Source organism: Cervus elaphus, chromosome 23 (assembly GCF_910594005.1).
Source record: "Cervus elaphus chromosome 23, mCerEla1.1, whole genome shotgun sequence".
Taxonomy (NCBI): domain Eukaryota; kingdom Metazoa; phylum Chordata; class Mammalia; order Artiodactyla; family Cervidae; genus Cervus; species Cervus elaphus.
In genome coordinates this window covers 77803749-77830534 of record NC_057837.1, presented here as the reverse complement: position 1 = coordinate 77830534, position 26786 = coordinate 77803749, and the positions used below count along the sequence as shown (strand labels likewise).

At 53.0% G+C, this 26786-nt stretch overlaps 1 protein-coding gene across 2 annotated transcripts in view; it reads left to right on the top strand.

Moving 5' to 3' along the window:
- Positions 1 to 26786, top strand: part of RIPOR3 (RIPOR family member 3) — a 73916-nt gene that overhangs the window by 12247 nt on the left and 34883 nt on the right. The window lies entirely within an intron of this gene.

The following is a 26786-nucleotide window of genomic DNA, read 5'->3' as shown; positions in this document are numbered from 1 at the left end:
TGGAGCCGGCCACAGGGCTGAGAGCTTTGCTCCCAAGCAGGCTGTCTGGGTCCAGGTCCTGTCTCCTTAGACCACCCTGGTCAGCCCTGCAGTCGGACAGGGATTATCGCAGAGGCTGCCCTGGGGGCTTGCAGGAAGCCCTGAGCTAACAGCACAGACCGAGTTCTCATTAACCCAGCCAGTGTCCTCAGGCCCCCGATCCAGCGTGGGGCTGCCTGCAGGCAGAGAGGAGCTGCGGCGAGCGGACCTCTGTGGCTCCAGGGCCAGACTCCTAACCCGCCCGCCGCACGCTGGGCAGGAGCTTCCTCCCTTGGGCAACTGGGAGACGAGTGTCGAGGTGGTCTCACCAGGCCTGGGTGGTCCCTGTGCTCAGCATCCAAGAAGCCAGGCCTGCGGACGTCAAGGGTCTGATTCACATTCGCAGCTTAGGGCCGATGGAAGGGCAGACGGGGACCACGTGGTCCCTGAGGTCCTTCTCAGGGGGCTCCAACCCCCGATGAGGAGGGAGGGACCCATGTCTTTATGGGCAGCCAGCCTGGGTGGGGGGTGGGCTGCACGGGGGGTCCAGCTCAGGGGTGGGGATCACACAGACCTGGGGTGGGGAGCGCCGGACATCACAGTCATCAAGGCGCCCGGGTTCTGTGAGCTGCATCTGGGTTGCAAGTCTGTTCTCTGGACCTGGAGTCACGTATCTGTCAGCATGTGAAGGCTGAGGCCTGACCCTTCCCCGACGTGCCCATCACCTCCAGGTCTGACTGCCTGGGGGTCGTGCCCAGGCCGTGCCAGCGGCTGCAACTCTCCCACGAAGGCCAGTTTCTGGAACTCTCAGTTGCTGCGGCTCTTGGCTTGTTTATCTCCACGGCACGAAGCCCGGCCAGCTTTTGGGCAACAGGAACCCCAAAATCCATGAAGAAGGGACCATAGAACCCATCATGGGGGTGACTGGGGGGACGGGGGACACGATGCTGGGCGCCCCGGCTGCAGGCAGCTCTGAGCATGGTCCTTTGGAGTCCAGGAGGCCAGCAAAGTGAGCTTGGAGGTGAGGCTTCTCCAGGGCGGGGGACCTTCCCTGCAGGGCCGCTGGACCCTGACCTTGTGACAGCCGCTCAGTGAGGGCCCTTCCTGGCTTCATTCTTATTTACTTATGTATTTAACTTTATTTTGGGGTCGCCCTTGGTCTCGATTGCTGTGCACAGACTTTCTCTAGCTGTGGCAAGTGGGAGATGCTCTCTGTAACGATGCACAGGCTTCCTACTGCGGTGGCTTCTCCCGTCGCGGAGCACAGGCTCTAGGCACGCGGGCCCTAGTGCACATGGGCCCAGTAGTTCTGGCTCACGGGCTTAGTTGCTGTATGCCGTGAGGAATCTTTCCCGGACCAGGGGTCCAACCCATGTCCCCTGTAGATTCTTATCCACTGTACCACCAGGGAAGTCCCGTGGCTCCATTCCGATGGGCTTTATTTCCTGATTCTAATTCCTGATTCTTTATTTCACTGCTCCAGCCAGAAGTCCCATTCATTCATTTTCTTAGTCTTCACCACGAACGCATAAGGTAGGGAGGTGCTATTATGATGATGCACATTTTTAGATGGGGGAACCCTCAGAGCTTAAGTGACTAGTTGCTGGGCGCAGCGCTGAGGAGGGGCTGTACTAGCTGTGTGTAGCTCCGTGACACACGGCTCCAAAGTTTAGCGGCTTAGAATGACGCATGTTTCTAATCTCATCGCTTCTGCGGATCGGAGGTCCAGGCCTGACCCACCTAGGTCCTCTGCTTCAGGGTCTCCCCCAGGTGACAGCCAAGGGGCAAGAGGCTCCAGTCACCGCGGGGTCCAACGGGGGCGGGATCCTTTTCCGTATTCTCGCGGCAGTGTGGGCAGGGCACTGTTCCTCCGCAGGTGTTGGTGGGAAGCCCTCGGCTTCCCGGCCCCGTGGTCCTACCCAGCACCGCAGCTTGCTCTGTCAGAGTGGGCAAGCCAGGAAGGGGCATGTGTGTGTATGTGTGTTAATTGAGTCACTGTCTCTTATAACCTAATCTTGGAGACGACACTACCCCCATCACTTTTGCCACATTCCATTCATTAGAAGCAAGTCACTGGGCCAACTCATGCTTAAGAGGAGAGGGTGGATGCCAGCAGGGGTGGGTCGTTGCGGGCCACTTTGTAAGCTGCACAGCCTCAGAATGTTAACCCAGTTGGGTCTGACTCCAAAGCCTGCTCCCCCCACCCCGCCACCCTGCCAAAGAAAGCTGAGCAAAGAGTTCTTTCCTCCCCACTCCTAGAGACTGGCCACCTGTCTGCTACCCGCCAGGTCAGAGCTGGGCCGCCTGTTCACGTCCTCAGGGAGCCTTTACTGAGCACCTATGTTTCAGGCCCTGCCCAGGACAGCTGTGGTTCACGCCCACGGGAATGTCCATCCCAGGGACTGACCTTGGGGAGCTGCACATCCCCTCACACTGTCACATGTGTGTGCTGAGAAAAGTGTCCTGTGACTGATCTGAGATTTCTCAGAAGCCCCTGGTTGTAGGGCAACATGGGAAAGCTGGTAAATGTAATCTGATGGAGGCCCTGAGGTAAGGCTCCCGCTCCCCCTCAGCCTCTCTCTAAGCGCATCTGAGTCTGTGCATCGGGCAGGGATGCTGCGGGCCAGGCTCCCCGTGGAGGGGAGGAGGCGGGTCTGCAGCCACGTCCATGCCTGGATCACCGCTTGCCTCTCTGGCACTTGCGGCTGCAGCTGGCGGCTGGAAGAACTCACGCTCTGGGCCCGCAGCCCTGCCTGGCTGGCTTGTCTCTACCTTGGCTCACACCCCCCTCCATCACCCCTGCACTTGGCCCCCTGCTTCAGCGGTCCACCGCCAGGCTCTGCTGCGGTCACTCGGCCCCTCCCACGACAACGTGTCCCTCGCTACCCCGGAAGGGATGTGTTGAGCCCCATCTTGGTCATGGGGGGACCCCGTGTAGCCGGGGAGAGTGGACCATGGGGCTTCTTCCTCTTCAACCTGCTGCATCTCCAGGTTCCCCAGCCCTAAATGGTGGGCAGTGGTTTCAAGGCAGCTAATTCCTTGAACCTCCAGAAGATGAAGCTGCCTTTGGAGCTGACCCCGCATGTATGAAAACTCTAACAAATAGACGTAGCCGACACATGGGGTGCCTGTTATATGCTGGGGTCTCTTCTAAGCACTTCACGTGTGAGCTCACTTAATACAGCAACTCTGTGAAGAAGTACTTGCCAGTCCCATTTTACAGATGGGGAGACTGAGGCACAGAGGAGGGAAATGGCTTGCTTGTGGTCACAGAGCCAGTAAGTGGTGGACCCAGGCGCCCCCGAGTCCACACTCTTCACCACTGGCATGCTCCATTTCCTGTCCTCTCTGGGCCGAAGCAGAGAGGGGTAGAGGGGTCCTCACTTCCTCTGCATACGCTCCTTTGGGGGTCGTTGGCCAGCCCGGGGTCACGGCTGAAGGGAGGCCTTCTTACTTTCTTGGTGACTTGGGAAATTGCTATGTTCATGGAGAGCTAAGGGCCTCTGAAAGAATGTTTTCTCACAGTGGAGGCTTTTAAGTCTCCTGTCTCACGATAGAATCTATTTTGATTATCGGGAGCCGAGCCTGGCCATGGTGCTGCTCTTTCTGCCTTTGTACGAACCTCCCTCTACCCGGGCGGGTCGAGGACTGAATTCCAGGAGGGGAGGGCCGTTCCCCACGAAGCAGAGAGGGGAGTGCGCAGTACCTTTTCCAACCTGTTGCAGATATGGTCACACTGACTCAGTCACGGCCGCGACAAACACGCCAAGGAGACACACCCAGAGCGACACGGTTGTGCCGCAATGGCCTGAGCCCGTCTGGGCTGCGGGGGCAAAGCACCAGAGACCCAGTGCTCAGAGCCGCCGTCTCAGCTTCCGTTCTGGGACCCAGCAGAGGCCCAGCTTCGGTCTCCCCACCTGGGAACAAGGAGGCAGCCTGTCACTCTGAAAAGGTGGAGCAGGTTTCCTGGGAGTGACCTGGGATGCTGAAACCAGGGTGACCAGGGAGAGCAGGTCGGGACCGGCCAGGGCAGAAGGATGGAGGAGCTCCGTGGGCATCCCAAACCCTCCTCTCTCCCAGTTGCCTCCATCCTCTGTCCTCCCTGTCCCCACCTAAGCCGATTTAAATGCGAAGGCCCCTGTGCCAACCACTGGGCTAGTGTTATAACCGCGAATTCTCAGAGACAGCCCTGTACAGCGAGTAGTGTTATCATCCCCATTTTACGTGAAGGAAAACTGAGACTCAGCCAGCTTGAGCATCTTGCCTTGATGACGCGGGAGAACGTGGCAGGCTGGGATTTGTCCCCCAGGGCTGTCTGACTCCACACCCTTCACTGTCCTCCCACGCCTGGGGCAGTTCCCCGGATGGGGGCAGAGTGGAGGAGAGAAGAATTTGCCCCAGGGGAAAAAAAAAACAACTTCAAGTGCCAGACTCCAGACACGCCCAGAGCTGTGAGCTGTGTCCCCATGCCTTCCCCTCACTGTGAAGGAGCCGAGCTGCGGGGAGCAGATGTCGGGAACTTCAAGCAGAAACCCAGTTCTGAAATGTTCTTGGAGAAGGCGGGGAACGGTCCTCTGGGGAAGGGGTGGAGGGTCCAGTCCGTGTCCCTGGAGGAGATGGGGCGGGGGGTGGGGGTGGGGGGACGCTGATTTTGCTGGTTGATGGTTAATGTTCCCTCCCAAGGGTACGCATGATTTATGCCAGTGTTTTGAAACAAAATTCAACCAAGCTAGACTCAGTGCCTCAGGAAGCTAAGGAGATAGCCGTCCTGGAAACTGTTCAGGGTGGGGGAATAAAAGGATACGCCAGACAACTTGCGTCCTTTCTGACTCCACCCATCCAAAGCAGAGGCCCCCCCTCTGTCACTGAGACCCCTCGGGAGGCACCTTCCAGGCACCAACAGCTGAAGAAAGTGGTGTCCTGGGTCTGCATGCCTCTTGTCTTGGCTGGATCGAAGAGAGAAAGCAAAAACAAACCCCTAGGCATATTAGCTAAACCTGCTTTGGTCCCCATTCTGGGGCCTCCCTGGGAAAAATAACCTGTGCATGAGGACCTGGGTTACATGTGATGAAACCCCAAGTCATACTGGCTCAAGCTGAGAAGAGAATGGGGATTTCTCTGGTAGTCCAGAGGCTAAGATTCTGTGCTCCCAAAGCAGGGGGCCTGGGTCCAATCCCTGGTCAGGAACTAGACCCCACGTGCCAAAACTAAGAGTTTAAACAAATAAATACATTTTAAAATAAATAAATCTGTTGATGAACATTTTAAAAAAAATAAAAAGGGAATGTATTGGCTCACACTTAAGTCTGGGATTAGGTACAGCTTCAGGTTTGACTGGATCCAGTGGAGTGGCTCAGGGTGGAGGATCTGAAGGTTGGTTTTCAGTGGCCTAGGCTAGAAGCGATTTCTTTGGCTCAACCAGTCATGGCAGCTGTGAGAACGTGCTGGTCTGAATGGTGTCAATGGTGTGCGCTGGGAAGTGGTAAAGAGGTCACTGGCTGGGAGAAAACTTTGGTGCTGTTGGAAGAAAAGTCATGTCAACAGAGAGAGCTTCTTAAGTTCTGTGTGGTCAGAAGAGATCTTAAGTCTCTGAGCCATTCCAAGCTCTGAGGACCTTAGAGAGCAGCTGGATTGGCATGGCAAGCATGTGCCACATAAATACCCTGCTTCCCCCTCCTTCAATTCACGGCAGACGTTGCTAAAGGCTCACAGCTCCCTTTCACAGTGAGCTGCAGACTCCAACTCAATCCTGATTTGGAAGCACCCCGTGTCCATCAGCTGGCGTTAGAACAGAGGCCGAAACAACGTGCAATTTCTGTTCTAAGCCGACGGAGTAAAGGAAACCGAAGCTCTGAGAGTTACGTGATTTGCCCAGGGTCACGCAGGAACTCGACCGAACCCGCCTGACTCTGGCCGGCTGCCTTTCCTGTGGGATTCTGCCTGATTTGAGCCTTGAGAGGAGGTCTGTCCCTCAGTGGAGATTTCCATTCCAGACGACTGCTGCACGTGGTAAAAAAAATAGACTTGAGGTCAGAGGAAAGCCAGAAGACTCAGCCACTGACCCAGCTCAGGCTGAGAACGTTCCCTGGGGCTGAGTGCGATTCGGCGGGCAGGGCAACTCATGCAAAAACCACCAGTCAAACCATCCGTGCACCCACAGAGCTCTCAATGGGCATGTGCGTGCCCTGCCTTAAATATAATAAAACCTGGGTGCTCTACCTCAAATATAATAAGATGTGCTCTGCTAGACACACTCTCTTCATGGGAGATGATGCTGAATTTACTTCCTCCTGGGAACTGGGGTCAGAGTTGTCTTAGCGGGAAGAAGAAAGGGCTGGGAAGCCAGAAAGCAGAGGCTGAGTCCTAACATAGCCTTTATTCTCCCAGCTCAGCCTCACCCAATCGGAGGAAGAAAGTACATGCCAAACAGCCAGCTGGTTATCTGGCCGTAGGAAGGTACCGAAGGGGATCTGACCTCAAGGAGCCTACTGTCAAGTATGGGGTATGAATTTACTAATAATTTTGGAGGACTGACATTGGGCTTACCATGTGCCTCTCACAAAGGCAAGAGCTTTGCCAGGATCATCTCAGGGGACTTCCCTGCTGGCTCAGTGTTTAAGCCTTCCAATATCCGGGGTGCGGGTTTGATCCCTGGTTAGGGGGCTAAGATCCCACATGCCGTGTGGCCGAAAAACCAAAAAATATAGAACAGAAGCAACATTGTAACAAATTCAATAAAGACTTTTAAAACGGTCCACATGAGCAAAAACAAAATCTTAAAAAAAAAAAAAAAGGAAGTGTGGGGGCTTTGCTTGTAGTTCGTGCTAAGTTGTATCCGACTCTTTGCAACCCCATGGACTGTAGCCCGCCAGGCTCCTCTGTCCATGGGATTCTCCAGGCAAGGATACTGGAGTGGGTTGCCATGCCCTCCTCCAGGGGATCTTCTCAATGCAGGGATTGAACCTGCGTCTCTTAACATCCCCTGTGTGGGCAGGCAGCTGTGTTCTTTACCACTAGCACCGCCTGAGACACCCTTTGAAGCCCTGGGATTCTCCAGGCAAGAAAACTAGAGTGGGTGGCCAGTTTGTTCTCCAGGGGGATCTTCCTGACTCAGGGATCGAATCTGGGGCTCCCACATTGCAGGCAGATCCCTTCCCATCTGAGCCAGCAGGGAAGCCGTGCATTATCTTAAATCAAATTCACACAAGCCCAGGGAGGAGGTGGAGTTTGTGCCTATGCACAGAGGCTGAACTGGAGGCTTAGAGAGAAGAAGCCACACTGCCCACGGCCGCCTGTGAGAGAGGGCAGAGCCCGGCTCCCAGTCAGACCTGCCCGACCCTGGTCCTGACCGAGCCCCATGCCATGGGCTGGCAGCCCTGGTGAGGAGGGGCAGAAGGGAATGTGTGAGCCCCTGGAGAGCCATTCAGTCCGTCACCCCCAGCAGCAGGGCGCAGGGTGTTACTGGGCTCAGAGAAACCCACGGTCGTTCCCAGAAGGCACGGGGTGAGCCTCTGGGGACGCTAATAATGTAAACAAGTGCCTGCTGTGACATTTAAGCTCCTGGCCCACAGAGAGACACAATCAGTTTGAAAGCTTCTGGTCTAGAACAAGTCCCCCTCCCCACCCATTCTCCAGGTGAGAAAACTGAGGTTCAAGAAGGAGAACTGACTTCCCCCAAGTTGCACAGTGGCAAGCCGTGGGGCCAGGATGTGAATCCGTATCGGGGTCCCACTTCAGCTGACTCCCTTGGAGACCCGTGAGAAATGATAGAGATCAAACCGTGGCGGGGCGGTGCTGGAGCATCCAAGAGGAGGGTGCTGGGGGTGCTCCGGACAGAGACGCACCCAAGGGTGCTGGGCGCTGGCGTGGGACGGCCATGATGACGGAGGCGCCTGTGGCGTCCACCGCCTGGGCTCAAACCCAGGCCCGGGACCTGGCACTTAACAAGCACCCGATTTCACAGATGTGGCCAATTATTACTGCTTCCTGATTTTTCCTTTGGAAATTCACTTCTAACACGTTTTGGCTCTCCCCATCCTCAAGGGGGCCTGGCCCTAATCAAGGCAGCCTGACTGATGACAAAAGCAGAGGCTCCCAGGTAGGCTGGATACGCCCGCGCCTCCGGTGGGTCTGGCAGCGGCCGGAGGGAGAGTCGAACTTGCAGCAGATCCCTCTGCTCATCCCGCAGTCAGCCCCTCGGAGCCTCTGGAGGGGCTGCTGATGGCAGAAGCAGCTGGAAGGGAAGTGCGAGGGCAGATGTGGCCACAGTCAAAGGCCCGCGGCCAGCAGGGCTTTGCTGCAGCTTTTTTGGAAAAGACTCCACTCCTGGAGCCCACGAGATGCAGGTTCGCGTCCCCGAACCACACGGACCGCTGAGCCCCTGCCCCTCGATGAGACTGGGTTCACCCCCAGGAGCGCCCGCTGAGTGCTGGGGCGCGGCCCGCGGAGTGCCTGCGATCATCCCCGTGGCCAACTAAACTCCCTGTGGACGGCAGCTGTGCTGCGGGGGCCCTAGGGAAACGGAAGGCGTATTTCTGCCCCTTCTCTCCCAGGCCCCTGACCTGCCCTTTGGCCTCAGGAGTTCCTGGCTTCACCCTTTGTCCAGGACCTCCAGAGCAATGCTGATAACAGCAGAGCTGAGGCTGAGAAGGGGTTGTGGTGAGGACAGCGTGTTCCTGCAGCGAAGCCCCAACCTCCTGCCGCCTCCTCCAAGTGCTTCAGCACAGAGCAAGGGAGCTTGTGCTTGGGGACATGCAAGGACAGGGCTTTGAATCCTGACTCTCTCAAAGGGCTTCTCCCCAATTTGGCTTGGTGTATTAGGGTTCAGGGGGTCATAAATCTGCTCTAACAATTCCAGGTAAAAGGAGGATGCCTTGGAAGATTACAGAGATGTTCTTTTTGATTATTCAAAGCTAACAAATAAACGTCAAATACTAGAAAACCCGATAAAACCAATGTGAAGAAAGACTTGTTGATTCGTGTAATGGAAACGTCCAGCGGTAGGGTGGGTTTCAGGTGAAGTTTGATCCAGCCACTCAACACTATCATGGGGATTCAGACTGCCACAGCCTCATCCTTCTTCCACATACATCTGTTTGCATGTGTTCCCAGAATGGCCGTTCCAACTTCAAATATGCATGACCCTTTAGTTCAAGGACCTAAAACAACTACAGTGTCCTTCCCTGTCTCTTTATTTATATTCCTGAGGGAGGGAATCAGATGTTCAGATTCATTCTCTCAGGCCAAGCCCCAGAAGTTGTATGTTTCTGGCCAGTGAGTGGATAGTCTCTCCTGGGTTCAGTCGTGAGTGGCCAGACCACAAAGGTCACATGCTTGCTCCCACCCAGCGGAGGCAGGATGTCTGAGAAGTGGTTGTGGACCAGTCACTCACCCTGATACCTTCCCAGAGAAGTGAGGACCCACAGGCTGAGTGACATGAGCCCCCAAGGACTCTGCAGGTCCTCCCTGGCCTGAAGACTACCTGCATAGTCCCTATTTGTTCTAATTAGTAATTTTACGGAAATTTTAAGATTGGTTCTGGTTACATCCCCACCCACCCCCCCAACCCCCACCACCCCCACCCCCCCACCCCCCCGCCCATAGCTATTTCTCTAGGCTCCGTTTCTGGTTCATTCAGGAAGAGAAATTCAGACGTAGTTCAGGAGATGGTGTTGATCACTGTTCCTGAGAAATTGATCAGTGACTGCGTGTGTCCACTGTGAACAAGCCCAGGGTTATCCTCAGGTGGCTTTCAACAGGCAGCCTGGCTGCCTTGTCAAACAAACTCTGCCTTATTTTCTTACTTTTATACCAGGAAAAAGGTTTGATCTTCAACACAAAGTACCTACGTCATCGATTAGACTGGAAGAACTTGTTTGGTTAAATTTAGAAGCCACAAGAAGGTCAGAGAATGAATGTAGAACTGACCTCTGGTCCCTGAGGGTCAGCAGCTCTATCTGGCCCTGGCTGCCTGCTAACACCACCTGCTACCTTGAGCTTGGTTGACTTGTCACCTCTGACTCTGCATCTATTCTTGCAGGATAACGTGGGCTTTAAGGTCATGACCTGGCATCTAAAATGCCTGTCTCTACTACTTCACAGGCCGTGTGACTCTGAGAATGTGTTTCATCATCTGGGCCTTCGTCATAGGTTTTTATGACTCTTTATTGAATTTGTTACAGTATGGCTTCTGTTTTATGCCTTTTTTTTTTTTTTTAACCACAAGGCATTTGAGATCTCAGCCCCGTGACCAGGGATCAAATCCACATCCCCTGCATTGGAAGGTGAAGTCTTAATTACTGGACCACCAGGGAAGCCCTCATCATTTTTAAAGAAGAGGGGAGGGTAATAATAGCATCTACCTCATAGGGTGTGGGACTTCCCTGGTGGCTCAGCTGGTAAAGAATCTGCCTGCAATGCGGGAGATGTGGGTTTGATCCCTGGGTCAGGAAGATCCCCTGGAGGAGGGCATGGCAACCCACTCCAGTATTCTTGCCTGGAGAATCCCATGGACAGAGGAGCCTGGCCGGCTACAGTCCACAGGGTCGCAGAGTCAGACACGACTGAGCAGCTCAGCTCAGCACGTTGGTGGTTGTGAGAATTGATTAAGCCATTTTTGTGCGCTAAAATATATATCACACAGAATTTACCATTTTTATCATATTTAAGTGCACAGTTCCGTGGGATCACGTTCACTCACACTGTCGTGCATGGTCATCATGGCCATTCATCTTCAGAATCGTTTCATCTTCGCCCCCTGAAACCCTGCACCTATTAAACAATAGCTCCTCATCCCCTCTCCCCCAGCCCGTGGTAACCACCATTCTCATTTCTGTCTCTCTGAATCCGATTACTTTAGGAACCTCGTGTAAGTGGAATCAAACCAGACTTGTCCTTTTTGACTGGTTTGTTTCACTCAGCACAATGTCTTCAGTGGTCACCCATCTTGTGACACGTGTCAGAATTTCTTACCTTCTTAAAGCTGAAGAATATTCTATTGTTTGGATAGGCTGCATTTTGTTTATCCATTCATCTGTCAATAGACACTGGAGTTGCTTCTACCTTTTGGGGATTGTGAATAAACGCTGCTGTGAATACAGGTGTATGAACATCTGATCAAGCCCCTGTTTCCACTTCTTACCCAGAGTGTGATTGAGATAATTTAAAAAGAGCCCTTAGCCCATGTTTGGTGTATAGTAAGCACTCAACATATCGTAAGCACTCAACATATCGTAGCTGATTTTAAAAAATCAGTATTAGAAAAATAGTGGGTAAAATTTTTTAAAATGCAAATGAAAGAATGAGATGACATTTTCCCCTGTCATCTTAGCAACAGTGAAAAAATAACGCAGTTGTGACATGGTGAGATGGATTCTCTCATAGACGTCCGTGGGTAATCTTTCTGGAAATGACTTGCATTGCTAAATATGATGTATTGAGGTTCTTGGAAGTGTTCATACCATTTGACCCAATAATTCCACTTCTGAGAACTCATCCAAAAGAACTTCAATTGCAGACCAATATTTGACTCTGGAGAAGTCTGTCACTGCTACCTTTGTAATATTGTGGAGGCATCCTCTATTTCTATCCATTGGGAACAGTGAAAAAAATAAGGCTTGGGTAGTCTTGTCATGGCCTGAAGGAGGAAATGGCAACCCACTCCAGTTATTCTCGCCTAGGAAATCCCATGCACAGAGGGGCCTGGCGGGCCACACTTCATAGGGGTTGCAGAGGAGTCAGACACGACTGAACAAGTCCTGTAAAGGACCGTTTTGTAGTCATTAAAATTGCTGATGAGAATAGTGAAATGAGAAACTGCATATGTTCCACTCTTTCATGCGAAAGAAAGTATAAATGTTGACTATATTGATCCTATAAAAATAGGTAACATTTATGGAGCATTCACTCTGTGCCAGAAACTGCTAAGTTCTTTCTTACTTACTCCTCCCAACAACCCAAAGAGGTGGGTACTATTATTACTCCATTTTACAGATGAGGAAACAGAGGATCCAAGTGGTGACCTTCAGTGTTACCCAGCCAGAAAGTGGCAGATCTGAGGTTCCAACCCAGGCCCCTGGGCTCCAAAGAGCAGAAAAGCAATGGAAGGAACTCGGCACACTAGAAAATAATCATGCTCCTTGGAAGAGCAGGAGGGAGTTAATTTTATTTTCTTCCCTACGCTTGTCTGTATTTTTCCCTCCAAAGCCTGGGGTGGGGACAGCGCATATCAGATAAACAGGAAAAGAAACAGGCAATTGCCTGTTGCAAGCAGGCATCTTCGAAGATAAAACCTCCAGGTCTTGTGTCTCCTGCCACGAACTCAGTTTGTGTCCATTTTTTTCTGGTTAAAGTAGAGCAGAGTGTCCTGGCTGTGTGTTCTGGCTGATTGCTTAATAATCATGGACACGCACACACACAAACATGCACACACACACACACACACAGACACACACACACACAAAACAGGAGAGGAGACAAAAACTAGCAGTAGCCAAAACTCTGCTCGATCGATGCAGACTGTTACAGGCGCAGCTTTCCAAAAAGCAGAGCTCAGTGAAATAAATATTTTTCCTGTGAGGAGAGGCTTAAATCGGCGATCTTAACAACCCCCCAATTCATTCCAGATCCTCTCCAAGTGGCTCGCGTCAATGCACCCATCTTGATGTACTTAGGATCACTTAGTAACTGCAGCGTGCCTGAATGTCTGGCTGGCTTCTCCAGCTCGGCAGGGTGCCCGGGGCGCTGGGCAGAGGGGCACGGAGGGCTTTGGCTCTGGGGAAGGCTCTCCAGAGCTCCCCACAACTTCTTGGGGTCCCCAACTTTCTTTTCCTGGTAAACCATCTCTATTTAATCTAAACTGGAGGCCTGAGAATTCAAACTCTGTTCTTGGCAAAGCCGCCCCATTCCTTGAGTCCTGGAGACAATCTGCAGGAAGAATTTAGAATCAGGGACTTTGAAAACATATACACACAAAGAAGTCTGGATTATCTCAAAAACTGAGAGCTTCACTCTCCAGGCAAAAATGTGTCGATTGATGAATTCATTCATTCACTGGCTCACTCAACAATTGTTTACTGGGCCATCGGCCTGTGTGTGAGATTTGATACAAAGCTAGTGTTAAGATAGTACAAAGCCACTGGAGATACCAGATCCATCCATCTGGCAGATACTCAAGCCTCCTAGGAGCCAGGCACCTTCTGGAGAGGCTGGGCTATTATCAGGAAACTGCTTCTTAGGGCCTGGATTCTAGCTGGGGTGACAGACAGAAGGAAGATGTAGCATGTAGGAATATCAGATGGTATTAAATGCTAAGGAGAAAAGTAAAGCTGGGATGGGTGGTTGGGAAAAGGAGGGCAGGGGTGGTCCCACTTAGATGAGGGGCCAGGAAAGCAGATATTAAGTAACAGCTTGTAGGAGATGAGGGGAGATGGTTCAAGAGGCACAGAAATTAAATAACAGTGACTCACGGATCATGCGTAAGTCCCTTTTCAAGTATCTTTCAGTTCTGATAACGCCAATCAGAAAGTCTGTACTTATTGTCAGTATGTCTTTGATGCCTCCCTAAGACCCTGAAATCTTCCCCACTTCTCCTTGAAAGCGCAGAGGCTTAGTAGCCAAGCGTGCCTACAGCCCTTGAACTTGACATTGTGTTCGGCGTGACTATTTTGCAGTTACTGTTTATATTACTATTGATGGCAAACGACACCAGCTCTTCACTTACAGTTATGAAAAGCATCTTTCCAATTTCTTCTAGTTTTTGAAAAGTGAGTTGATTTGAAAAAGTATTAAGGAATGTGAAATACAGGTGGTCCTCAAACATGGGGGAAATTGTAAAGGTGACCAATGAATGAAATTTGGGATACTCGAAAATCCGACGTGACCCTTCACTTAGCGTTGCCCAGGAGATGAAAGCCCACCGCGTGACTCAGCCTGCGATCATCGGTTCCCTTTAAGGGCTTCTGGGAGGGGGTGACGTTTTCCTAGGCTCTGATGGGTCAGGGAGATCTGGTCGGAGGGGAGGCTGCTGGTGGGGGCACCGTTGACGGCAGGGGCGAGTCTGGACCTGCCGAGGGTGGACGAGCAGGACTTTCCAGGCAGAGGAAACAGGGAAGCTGGGTGGGGGTGGGGGGGGTGGAAAGATGGGGACGGTCCCCAGGCAGCAAGTGAGCCAGGAGGCCGAGTTGCTGCGGGAGGCGGCCCCTTGGGAGACCACCCCGCGTTTGCGCTTGTCCCAGGACTCGTCCTAACACGAATTCCATTCATCTTGAGCACAGCTTGCCTGCCTTTTCTTCTGTGATCTCAGCGGACCCACAAGGCAGCGCTGTGGTTAGTCCTGTTCCACAGATGGGGAGTTTCAGGCTTGGCCAGGTCACCCAGGCAAGGGGACGCATAGTGGGCTGCTCTCAGGACTTAAAAAAAAAAATTTCTCTTGAAAACATTCAGACATAATTCACATACCATAAAGCGCACCGTTTAAAGTGCACAATTCAGGGGCTGTTAGCCTTTTCACAAAGTCCTCCAACCATTGTGCGTATGTGTTGCTCAGCTGTGTCCGACTCTTTGTGACCCGACAGGCTCCTCTGTCCACGGGATTCCCCAGGCAAGGATACTGGCGTTGTTGCTATTTCCTGCCCCTAGGGGGTCTTCCCAACCATTGCCGCCATCCAACTCCACAACAGTTGTGTTTTTTTTAATCAAAGATTCTCTCTTTTTTTTTTTTTTTCCGGTGTGGACCATTTTTAAAGTCTTTATTGAATTTGTTACTACTTACTTCTGCATAATGTTTTGGTTTTTTGGCGAAGAGGCATGTGGGTTGACCAGGGATCCAACCCACACTCCCTGCATTGAAAGGTGAAGTCTTAACCACTGGACTGCCAGGGAAGTCCCCAGAAGACACCCTGGACACGTGAGCGGTCATGCCCACTCTCCTCTGCTCCCGACTCCGGCAACCACTAGTCCAGTTTCTGTCTCCCTGGATTTGCCTGTTCTGGACTCTTCCTATAAATGGAATCGTATAATACGTTGCCTTTTGTGTCTGACTTCTTTTCATCAGCATGATGTTTTCTAGATTCATCTGTGTTGTAACATATATCTCTGCTGCATTCCTTTAGATGGCTGGAAAATATCCCATTGTGTCAACGTACCACACTGTTTATCTTCATCAGTTGATGAGCATTTGGATGGTCTTTACTTCTTGGCTCTGAGGAATAATGCCGCTGTGAACATTTGCGTACAGGCTTTGTGAGGACATATGTTTTCGTTCCTTTGGGGATATATCTGGGAGTGGGATTGCTGGGTCATATGTTAAGTCTGTATTTAACTATTTGGGGGAACGGCCAGGCGGTCTTCCTAGGCGGCCGCACCGTCCTGCGTGCCCACTAGTAATGTCTGAGGGTTCCGGGGTCTCCACTCTTGCTATTGTCCATCTCTTGGATTACGGCCGTCCCAGTGGATGTCAGATGGTACCTCACTGTGATTGACTGGCATCCCTAGCAGGCAAATTGTGATTGCTTGTATTTTTTTTTTTTTTTAAATCTAAAGCCACGGTGGGAAGGAGGGGCTAAGTTAGCAGTCCTTCTTGACTGCCTTCTTTTTTTCAAATTTTATTTAATCATTTATTGGCTGCGCTGGGTCTTCGTTGCCGCTCGCAGGCTTCCTCTAGTTGCGGCGAGTCGGGGCTGTTCTAAGCTGCGGTGGCTTCTCTCGTGGAGCACAGGCTCTGGGCACGTCGTGATCCTCGGACTTTGTTGCTCTGAGGCCCATGGGATCTTCCCGGACCAGGAATCGAACCCCTGTCCCCCGCCTTGGCAGACAAACTCTTAACCACTGGGCCACCAAGGAAGTCCCCAGCTGTGATTAATTGGAACCTTACCGTCTCCACAGTCCCAGCCCCAGCCTGCTGTGGCTGGAACGGGGGTCAGTGGGCACAGAGGTGGGGGGGCTGATTGCAGCTGGGGTGGGGGCGGCCGGGCTTCGCAGCCACTGCGAGGACCTGAGGGTGCTGGAAGGGCAGTCAGAGGGTCCCCGGGTTTGGAGGCTGGCGAATGCGGGGTGTGATGGGGCTGGCTGCACCCACCTCTCCTCCTGGGCCCAGGGTGAGCTGCGTCCTCACGAGGACAGGCCTTGGGCTTCACTGAGATGGAGGGGGCAGACAGAGGCCGCAGACTCCCCCTCAGGGAAGCTGGACCAAAGGGGGGCTTGAGGCGGGAAGCACCCCCAGGCGTGCGCCAGACTCCGAGGGGGACTCAGAGCTCCAGGCCTGGCCTGCGCCCCACGAAGAACACTGGGCACCTACCACCCACTGTCTCCAAGGTTGTGGCCTTCAGTCCTGACCCCCAGGACCCTGGTTGGGGCTCATTCCTGTGCCCATGGTGTGGGGGCAGGGCTCTGACGACCCCAGACTCAAAGCTCTTTGTCAGCTGCAGTCTGATTTCTTTTTTTTTTGGCGGGGGGAGGGGGGGTTGTGGTAGAGTAGAAAATAATTGCAAAGTAGAAAATAATACCTTTATTGCTTTGCCAGCCAAAGTGGGTCACAGTGGCCCACAGCTTTCAAAGCGGTGTGTCCCTGCCAGCCGATTTCTATCATTAACATGCACGGGGTTCATGTTCTTGAGCATCTACTATGTGTCCTTTTGACCTACCACTCTGATGCTTTCCGTTCCCTACATGCTCCTGCTCTGTCCTGTCCAACTGACCCCCTGGACTGTAGCCCACCAGGTCTTCTGTCCATGGGATCTTCCCAGGCAAGAATGCTGCAGTGAATTGCCATTTCTGCCTCCAGGGGATCCTCCCCACCCAGGGATGGAACCTGCATCTCCTGCGTCTCCCGCATCACAGGTGGATTCTTTACCCACTGAGCCATCAGGGGAGCTCTGGCGTTTTACTTGCATTTAATTTCCATCCCCATTTCAGAGATGAGCAGACGGAGGTCCCGAGCCCTGAGGGAGGTCTTGCAGCCCACCCTACGCAGCCAGTGAGCGGTCTAGTCGGAGTCCAGCCTCGTCTCTGCCATCTACACCACACTAGGAGGGAGATGGTGCAGGAGCCTTCTGCACCTACACCATTCACAGGGGAAGGGGGCCTCAGTCACAAAGAGCTGGACACGACTGGGCAACTAACATTCACTTTCACAGGGGGGCAGGTGGGTTTTCTGTTGCCATGGAACAAATTGCCAGAAACCCAGCTGCGCAACGCAGTCCCCATGAAGGGCTCCCAGCTCTGGAGAACAGAAGTTGTTGTTGGAGATAGTGGGTAGACCGAGTTCTTGTTTGGAGGGTCTAAGGACAGATTCACTTCCAAGACTATTCTTGTTGACATCATTCAATTCCATGTGGTCATAGGACTATGGGCTTCCCCGGTGGCTCAGTGGTAAAGAATCCGCCTGCAATGCAGGAGACCTGGATTCGATCCCTGGGTTGGGAACATCTCCTGGAAAAGGGAATGGCCGCCTACTCCAGTTTTCTTCCCTGGAGAATCCCATGGACAGAGGAGCCTGGTGGGCTACAGTCCATGGGGTCACAAAGAGTCGGACACAGCTGAAGTGACTGAGCGCACACACGCATGGAGGACTAAAGTTCTGCTTCCTCCCTAGCCGTCAGCCGGGCCCACTTTCAGCTTCCAGAGGCCTCTGCTGCCCTTGCCATGTGGCCTGCCATCTTCAAAGCCATTAGTAGAAAGTCTCTCACACTGAATCGCTCTCTTGCTTTAAATCTCTTCTGTCTGAAAGGGCTCCCCTGAGAAGGCCAGGCCTGCCCAGGATAACCCCCCGTTTGTCACAGAAGATGACACATTCACAGGAGTAGTGTCTCCTGGTATTCCCAGGTTCCACCCACACTCAAAGGGCAGAGGGTTTCATTCAAGCTCAGAGTTCCCTGGGATTGTTGGTCATGGAAGATCTTAGTTGGTTTTGGTTTTAAGATTTTTTTGATGTGGACAGTTTTTAAAATCTTTGCTAAATTGGCTACAGCATTGCTTTGGTTTTATGTTTTGGTTTTTTGGCAGCAAGGCGTGTGGGATCTAGTTCCTCGACCAGGGGTCGAACCCACATCCCCTGCAATGGACGGCGAGGTCTGAACCACTGGACCACCAGGGAAGTCCCCTTAGGTTCTAATAATAACCAAATTATAGCCGCAGGAGCAGTGGTACTTCCTGTTACTCAGCAGCGTGGTTTTCAGACTGACTCCACATCTGTGGTCCGGTTGGAGCCCGGCAGTGATGCTGTGAGGTGCGTGCATTATCCCCATTTTACGAAGGAGAGAGATGGACGCCTTGCTAGCGTGTCTGGGGCTGGAACCCAGATCTTCTGACCCCGAGCCAGCCGGGGGCTCTTGGCGCCCACAGCTCCCCCGCCTGCCGTCAGAACCCTCAGACCTCATTACCGTCCTCGGAAAGGGCGAAGCATCTGTTTCCAGCCAGCCCAGCCCTGGGGGAGTGCTTCCTTGCACATTCACCCCATTGGGTCATTGCAGCTGCATCGTTTACAGGAACTGCCCCTGGGCCGGGTGAAGCTCACCTCATTAGGCAGGAAAACGAGTCAAGACTGAGGGGGCGCAGAATCAAAGCAGCCTGTGTGCGGGAAAGGCCCTGCGGCGGGGGAGGCGTCCGGCCCAGGCCGCGATGCTCTGGCTGAAAGAGGGGGCCGCACTGTCCAGAGGGCCGTGTGTCAAGGAGCCATCATCACTGACCCTCGTCTCCACGCACCACGCCCAGGGCTCATGTGGATGCCCTGGATGCTCATGTGGAGCATCTTCCAGTTCCTCTCCCCTTTAATATTAACCAGAGCCTGAGATCCTAGCGAGAAACCCCTGCCCCCCACCCCCCATGGACTATCCCCAAGAATTCTCGCGGGTCTTAACATTTCTTCTAGAAACATTTGTGCTGATAGATTAAGTTTTTAAAAATTTCCTTTCTCCTAGAGTTGCTGTCTTGTCCCCTTTCATCCCATGCTGGCTGCTGCTCCAATTCTCTCATTTTTCCCAAAGTTTTGCTGACATCTCTGTTATGAGCGTGTGCAAAAGAATCCGGTTAATTTAAGCTGAGGGGAGTCTCCTGGAAGGCCATTTGGGGCATGGGGAGGGGGGGCGCTCCCTGAATGGATCCAGAAAAGCAGCCCTGGAAATGGCCTGAACCACAGGCTCAGGAACCCGAGGTGGGCTCGTGACAGACCTCGCATTCGGGGGCGCTCCGCAGCCAGAGTGAACCACTCCTGAGTGTTCTGCTCCGGTCCCTCTGCTTGAGTTTCCTTCCCTGGGGGGCCGGGTCTGCTTAGCCTTTGCTTCTGTCCTTAGCCGGGGGGTGGTGGGGCCAGAAAACCAGACCAACGGCAGCGAGCTAGGAAAAGGGAAACCGGGGTGCCGTCGGGAAGAGAGGAAGTCCGCAGAATCGGGGGTAGTGGGAACCGGGAGGGGGAGCACACTTGCAAGTCTGGAATCCCTATCCTCAAATCCCGCTGCCTGGAGACTGCCCGGCGTGCTGCCCTCCCCTCCCCCACAGCCTCCCCAGCTCCAGCTGTCAATCATCAACACTCACAGGCCCGCGCTTCCTTACAGGCAAGAGGCAGCATCTCTCCTCCCCCCGCCCCCCGCCCCCCGCAATGCTCAGAGCCCAGCTCAGCACATCCCAAACCTGAATACACCGCCCGGCTGAACAACATGTTTTTGACCTGTTATGGATTGAACGTGTGCTCTCCCTGCAAAATATATGCCGAATTCCTACACCCTCGTACCTGTGAACGTGGCCTTGTTCAGAAATAGGGTCTTTGCAAGACTTCCCCGGTGGTCCAGTGGTTGGGAATCCTCCTGCCAATGCAGGGGACAGGGTTTCGGTTCCTAGTCCCGGAAGATCCCACGTGCCACGGAGCAGCTAAGCCCGTGAGACACAACCGCTGAGCCTGCACGCCCTAGAGCCGGTGCTCCGCGGCAAGAGACCCCGCTCACCGCGACGAGAGGAAGCCGGCACGCGGCAACGAAGACCCAGTGCAGCCAAAAATAAATAAATTGAAAAAAAGAAGTAGGGTCTCTGTGGATGAATCAAGTTCAAGTGAGGCCTTTGGGGTAGGCCTCGATCTAGTGATGGCGTGCTTGCTTACAGCTAAAGGGAAATGCTTGTGAAGACAGAATGCATGAGAAGAGGCCATGTCGCCCTCGAAGCAGGACTGAAGCGGTACGGCTGAAAACCCAGGAAGGTGGGGGATTGGTGGCCACCATCAGATGCTGGAATCGGCAAGGAAGGACTCTTTTTTAGAGGCTTTAGAGGGGACAGGGCCCTGCTGATGCCTTGATTGGACTACGGCCTCCAGAACTGTGAAACAATACATTCTGTCTTTGTTGTTTAATAATAGGAAGAGCCACTTTATTTTTTGATTTTTTTTTTTGGCCCTACTGCAAGGCATGTGGGACCTTAGTTCCCCAGCCAGGGATCGAGCCTGGGCCGCCTGCACTGGAAGCATGGAGTCCCAGCCACTGGACCGCCAGGCGAACCCCACATTTGTGTTGTTTTAATGGTACTTTGTTAAGAGCAGCCACAGAAAACTAAGATACGACCTCAGGTCTCTGACTTCAGCAGCACAAAGCAGCAGGAAAAGCCATAAGTGATGGTTTGGTTTTTCCTTTTAAGGAGGAGGGGAGGAAAAAAAGCACCTTCTGGAAACTGTACAGCAAAGGAACTGATTTTAACAGTTTCTATTTTACAGACAAGGAAACTGAGGCTCAGAGTGTGTGACTTGTCCAAGTCACGTAGTTAGAAGGAGGCAGAGGCTGGACTTGAACACGAATTTTTTTGACCCCAAGACTTGTACTCATCACCCTCCCTGAGAATGTGTGGATGTTGCTCTCACGGGTCATTGCAGGGTCCCCAGATCCTAGTCCCCAGATGTCCTTTTTTCTCTATTGCGAAACTTAGGACTAGCTTTGTCCTTAAGGGAACTACCTGTTCCGACCACATTCTCTGGAATCTGAGCCTCTGCAGATCGAGTCCTCTTTCCCTGGTGACTTTCATTACAAAATGGGAAGTGCATTCCCACCAAAATCATCTCCCAACAGGCCCAAGTAAGAATGTTTGGCAAAGAAGGAATTGATTGGTAAACAGCTTGTAGTATCCCAAGTCCAGTGTCTGCCTGGAATGTTTTGCAACACTTTCGGATTCTGATTTCAGCACAGTTTGTTTATTTCAGGCTGTTAAACCACATGCATATTCTTCATGCTTTGGAATCCACTGGCCAACTCTGAATGGCAAGATGGAGACCCTCTCTCACTTCCGGTGGGCATTTGTAGTGGTTGGTAGAGTAGGGCTGCAATCCCTGGGGAGACCAGTAGGGGTCTTCCTCCAACAGGAAGTAAATTTAAGGCTGACGATTCTTGCCATTCAAGGCTTTGGGTGCTAGAAAACAAGGCTGTTCCTTTGGGAGGAAATCCTTGCAATGTGGGTTAACCAGCTGGCATGAAGTCACCCAGTCCTGAGAATAGGGCAAGAAAAAGTGTGAACAAAATCTGACTTTTCCTGCCTTCTTGCCTACCGCCACCCCCCACCCCCGGGAGGCACTGGCGCTGAAGCCGGGCCTGGGACAGTCTGTCTACTGCACGTCCACACTGTCAAAAGAAAAACCAGACGAACAGGCTGGCTTGCCTTTTCTCTTGTAAACTGTTTACCTCGGGACAACCAGATGGCTCCTCTCTTGCTGACCCCTTGACCATTTCTCGTGCTGTTAACAGCGTCTGTTAGCCAACAGTCCTGCTCCACCAGCCCACGTGCAGGAGTCCCAGGCCTGCGGGCTGGGGAAGCCTCTGGCATTCCAGGAGGCTGACTCAGCACCCCTGGGCTAAGGAGCTTCATGGGGCGCAGCGTCCAGGCACTTCGGCTCTAAATGGGGTGAGGGGCCGCCTCACGGGCTGGAAACAGGATGGGTGATGTAAAGGCTTTGCAGTCCCTGCCCCGTCCTAGCCCTTCCCCCTTTACTCCCCCTCGCCCCCCCCGGCCTTGACCATGAGAAGACTTGGTTGTGATTAATGTTTGAGGGGTAGGAAGGTAGGAAGGAGACTCCTGGGGCTTCCCTGATGGCTCAGAAGGTAAAGAATCTGCTTGCAATGTAGGAGACCTGGGTTTAGTCCCTGGGTCGGGAAGATCCCCTGGAGAAAGAAATGGCAACCCACTCCAGTATTCTGGCCTGGAAAATCCCATGGACAGAGGAGCCTGGTGGGCTACAGTCCCTGGGGCTGGAAGAGTTGGACCCGACTGAGTGGCTGAGCACCAAGGGGGCTGTTGACTTCCTGGATGGTCAGCAGGGAGCTCTCTGCCATCCCTGCCTGGGTTCCGTCCTTAGGCACCGCCTCCTTTGGGGCTTTGTGGGTACAATAAGGAGTGACATTTTTAATCCTTAGAGTTTCCAGAAGCCCCGAACTTCGGGTGGAGTATAAGAAGCTGATAGACATTTTTAAAAGCTTACTCTGATTTTCAGGTAGGGGCAGAGGGCGAGTGGAGGAGAGACCAGTGGAGACCAGAGAGGGGATAGGGGCTTGGCCCTGGGGTCCAGGGTGGAAAGAGGGAACAGACTCAGGGTGTTTCTGAGAAGCGGGGCACACGGTGACCAAGGAGGAGGAAAGAGATGCCCCGGGGGTCTTCCAGCCTGGCTGCCAGGAAGACAGAACTCTCTTCAGGGGATCTAGACTTCGGTGGTCAACAGATCTGAAACAATTTTAGAGGTGGAAAAGCAGGTTCTTAACTCGAAAACACAGAAGGAATGTTCACAGAGGCAGTCATATAAATATTTGAAGCTTCTGTTACACACACACACACACACACACGCACACACACGCACACACATGCACGCACACCCCGTTAAGAACGAGGTAGAAAGTAAGTGAGGGGCTGGAAGAAAATCAAGAAAAGATCCCCATCCAGGATCTATCAACAGCCCCTGGAAATCAAGGAGATCAAGCTAGATAACTGTACAAGCGAGGATGAATCTGTGAGTCCCAGAAGAAGAGACTCTAAGGACAAGGCACGAGTGGAAATCCACGCGCTCTCACTAGGAATCAGGTCCACGCGTGACTTCTGTCCAAGGGCGCCTCAGCCCATTATGGAGACCTGGCAGCTAAGGCCTCGGCTGAGAGAAGGCTGGCCGCCTGTGCTTTCCTTCCTCAAACTCAAAGGCCGGAACGGGATGAGGTGAAACACGCGGTGCCCCGTTTTGCTGAAATTCCCTGGTGGCTCAGTGGCAACACATCCGCCCATCAATGCAGAAGACACAGCAAACGCGGGTTTGATCCCTGGGTCGGGAAGATCCCTCGGAGGAGGGCAGGGCAACCCATTCCAATATTCTTGCCTGGAGAATCCCATGGACAGAGGAGCCTGGTGGGTTACAGTCCATGGAGTCGCAAGAGAGTCGGACACGCTTTCAGATGAGCTAATTTGGGTCAAGAGCAAGGTCTGATGCAGCTGTTTCAGCTCTTGCATCTTGCGGGGCAGGCCCAGTGGAATTGGAAGGAGGGAGGAGGGAGATAAAGCTGAGAAGTGGGAGAAGGGCAGGAAGGATGAATCTGACTGGCATAATAAAGGCTTGGTGGGAGGGAGCTGGAGAGCGCCCCCCACCCTGGGCTGGAGGTGGAAGGGTTGGTCTGAAGGCTGACAGATGGGAGTAGGGGCCAAGGACAGGGCCACGTGAAGGCTTTCATCCCCACCCCACCCCACCCACACAGCAAAAAATATTAAATAGTATAGTATTTTATGACTGGTGTAAAGATGAATGTATTATGTGATAAAATACATCCTGTTAATATATATAAGTAATGTAATTTTATAATTAATAGTAAAACATTCCATTTGACCTAAAAGTTCATTTTTCAGTCTCCTGATTTTAAAAATAATCCTCACATTTTCATGGAGCCTGTGCCCTGTGACCCCATCCCTGGTGGAGAAATTGGCCCTAACTGTTCCACAAATAGCAGCCAGGAACAGAATTCTTTCCCAGACCTTTGGACTGGCCTGGAGAGAGACTCCTGGGCGCTGATGTCTGGCTGTGTGGTGAGGGGACGCTCTGTGTCCCCAGGATACCGAGAATTCCAGTTGGCTTCATCCAGGGCAGAGTGGTCGGCCCAGGTGGCCGGCAGAGTTCTGCCCGCCTGGATTTGCGTCCAAACCCAGCCTGGGTTGGGCTGCCAGACCAGGGTGTGCGTCCATCAGCAGTCAGGTTCCTTGGGATTAGAAAGCTACGCAGCCTCTGGGTCTCTCCCGGCCTCCGGGTGGGGCTTTACAGAGAAGGCAGACCTCCTGCAGATCTAGGATGCCACGGCCAGCACCCCCTGAGGAGGAGGCCAACCTCCACCCCAAGCTCAAGTCCTGAGCGCAGGCTTCCAGGCTCTCACCCAAGCCCGGGTGTGTGTACGCGTGTGCACATGAGTGTGAAGGGTGGAGGTGGCCCAGGCCCCCTTCTGAAGACGTCAGGATGCCAGGCCCCCCCAGCGTCCGCCTCCCTTTTCAGCCTGAACAACACGTGTAGCCCACAGAATACCGCATCTCCACCAGCACTCCTCTCGCCCGTGAGAACTCATTCCTGACCCCCAGAAGGCTGATCCCGGCCTCGCAGTGCAGATCTGACCAGCGGCCTCTACCCTGGCTGTTCCCCTCGGGCACCGTGGCCACCATTCTGCCCCCCACTCGCCCCAAGGAGCAGCGCAGTGTCTGCAGACAATCTTGGTTATCGCAGCTGGAGGGTGGAGAGCTCCTGGTGTGTGTGGGGTGGGGGGCACTGTAAACACACAGGACAATGCTCATGGCGAAGAATGAGCCTGCCCCAAATGGCGGCCGTGCTGAGCGCAAGACCCTCCCGTAGCTGCTTCTGGAGTGGGACCCCAATCAGCACCCTCCATCTGACCCCACGTGACTCCTATTTATTCACCCCTAGGATGAGGGTTAGGTCTATGCACAGCTGGGCCATGCCCGCCCACCTGCACGCATTTTACAGTGATTTTTCTTTTTTTAACTTGGCCATGCCAAGGGGCATGTGGGATCTTAGTTCCCCGACCAGGGATTGAACCCTCGCTCCCGGGATTGGAAACATGGAGTCTTAGCCACTGGACCACCAGGGAAGTCCCTTAAGGTGAACTATTGAAGACCTGCTGCCACTGGTTAGTTCAGGCCATTGCAGTTCTACCAGCCTCAGTTTCCCAGTCCGAAAAATGGGGGTGTGGTCACAGTGCCCATCTCAGAGGGTTGCTGTGGCGAGATGCCCAGATCCTTTGGCCTGGCGCCATTTTTATTCCTGGTCCTAAGCTGACCAGGGTGGGGGTGGTGTTCCCCAAGGCCCAGCTTCATCACCCTTTCTTCCCTGGGCAGCCCAACCCCCTGCCCTGCCCACTCCACACCCACACACATTCCCCTCCATGGACCCCAGGAGGCTGCTTACCCTAAGACCTGCTGGCTCTTCCAGAAGACCCCTGGTTGACCCGCCGATGGAGTGTGTCAGTGGTGATCGGGGGGGCCATTTAAATTAAAACACTCTCTGAATATTTCACAGAAATTCATGAGTCATCTTTGCCTGGTAAAGCCCCAGTGGAGTTAGCTGGGAGTGTAGACAATATCTGTGGACCTTTGGAAAAAAAAATTTTTTTTTAAAGAGGGAAATCTCTCCTTTGACCCCAGATTCACCCTGAAAAGCAGTGTTCTCTAGTTGGCAGATATACAGTCAGCTTGGCGGCTTGATTACTGCTTGACCAAGGGCAGCTTAATCAATCTCTTGATTTTCTTCAAATTAATACTTTTTTCCAACTACGTTCAGGTATTGTTTCACAAGTAAAACATGCTGTATATAGTTTACATCTTGCTCTGATTTTTGTTGTTGTTCAATAGCTTCAGTTGAGTCCGACTCTTTGCAACCCCATGGACTGGAGCATGCCAGGTTCCTCTGTCCTCCACTATCTCCCAGAGTTTGCTCAACTCATGTCCGTTGAGTCGGTGATGCCTTTCAACCATCTCGTCCTCTGATGCCCCCTTTTCCTCCTGCCTTCAATCTTTCCCAGCATCAGGGTCTTTTCCAATGAGTTGGCTCTTCAATTCAGGTGGCCAAAGTCTGAGAGTTTCAGCTTCAGTCCTTCCAAGAAATATTCAGGGTTGATTTCCTTTTGGAAAATTTACTTACATCTTATTTCAAAATTTTCTCATGTCATCCTTCCTCAAAATCATATTCCTAGCGGCCACACAAATAGGTTATTGAAGCTGTGTCTTGCACTTGGCCATTTGTAGCCATACCCCAGTGTTCCCATCTGTGAAATGGGCACAGGTGTGCTTTGAAGTCCAATGAGCGGGCCTGCCTGCCCTGTCCTGTGACTGGTCCATGACGGGCTACAGGCTGGATTTACAGGATTTTACAGGAACTCCTCCAGGCCTGCCTTGGGCGGGAAGGACACAGGAGGCTCTGGACCGCATGATACACGGAGGCAAGTGGCCTTCTTGCAGCAGGGACCCTGACACCAGCGTCTGGTCTTGAACCGTCTGGCAGTCAGGAAGTTGGGACAGTGAACTCTGAGGTCCAGCTGGGCTCTTGTCTTACACCAGAGGCCGGAACGGTCAGCTGATCTGCCCCCGTGAGGTTGGCTGTCTGTCTGCAGAGACACACCCGGGGTGTCCCCTCCCAGCTTCGGGTGCCCCCTCCACGGTGGCCCCTGAGAGCTGGTGGTCGGGCCCAGGAATGTGACCTGCTGAGCAGAGGGGATTGCTACTTGCTCTCTTTAAACCAAGTGTCCTTCAAGTCCATACTCTCTTCATTTAAACAGCATTAA